The sequence below is a fragment of the Haliaeetus leucocephalus genome, unplaced genomic scaffold, assembly GCF_000737465.1.
Source record: "Haliaeetus leucocephalus isolate CR32 unplaced genomic scaffold, Haliaeetus_leucocephalus-4.0 Scaffold668, whole genome shotgun sequence".
Taxonomy (NCBI): Eukaryota; Metazoa; Chordata; class Aves; order Accipitriformes; family Accipitridae; genus Haliaeetus; species Haliaeetus leucocephalus.
The window spans coordinates 429,870-430,849 of NW_010973104.1; the positions used below are offsets into that span (position 1 = coordinate 429,870).

Genomic DNA, 980 nt, shown 5'->3' on the forward strand with positions numbered 1-980 from the left:
GTGGCTCCGTGGCAGCGCCCGCCTGCTGCGGGATGCGGACGCTGGGGCGGATGCGCGCATCCCGCCGAGCCGAGCCGAGCCGAGCCGAGCCGAGCCGCACGGCACGCACCCACCCCGACACAGACCCTGCACTGCACAAGCGGGGACATCGGAGACGAGAGCTTTTGCTCATTTTTTTTTTAATGTATCACAATGAGCAGGAAACATACGTGATGAAATATTTCCAAAGGAGTATATTCAATTACCATCTACAGTCAACTCAACTATGACAACAAAGTCTTTTGTGACAAATTTTTTAAAGTTTTGAAAGTTCCATGTGGTTTCTGTTTCTGTTAGTCTCCATGTATTTTGGTACAGTTCGAGATCAGCATTGTTACAGTAACAAAAAAAAGCTAACAAGACTACATTATAGAAAAACACCAAGAACATCATTTTTGGTTTCACTTGCTCTATTTTTTGTACATTGCAAAGGCTGTTCATATCCCTCTTCACCTCATTTATGCTTTCTGTTCTACCCAAACTCGCCCCCCAAAAATAAAAACGAAAAAAATAGACAAAGCTTTGTGTTTCACAGTGGGCAGTATCTCAGCGCCGACAAACGAACCAACCGACCGACCGACCAACCCAATTTCTGCTTCTATTTAAAAGTTTAATTTTTTTTTTCTCAAAAGTAAAATATATTTCCACGAACAGCGAGTGTGTTGGCTTGTGTCAGCGCCTCCCTCGCCCCCCCCGCCTGCCCCCAGGCGCGGGCGGCCCCGACACACCCCTTACGCCTCTCTTTATTCTCAACTGTATGAAACTTTGGCCATCTTCACCACTTAAAAAAGCTTTTTATTAAAAATAAAACAGAAACCCGCTCAATGCTAAGTTCAAAATCCTTTCCCCATGCCCGGCCCCGCTCCGACGCCCACTCCAGAGGCCGTGCGTGGGCTCGGGGGGGTCGCGTGGAGGCTCCCGGGCCCCGACGTCGCTCCCGC

General features: G+C 48.7%; 1 protein-coding gene across 1 annotated transcript in view; it reads right to left on the reverse strand.

Moving 5' to 3' along the window:
- Positions 1 to 980, reverse strand: part of ZFHX3 (zinc finger homeobox 3) — a 279,307-nt gene that overhangs the window by 162,338 nt on the left and 115,989 nt on the right. The window lies entirely within an intron of this gene.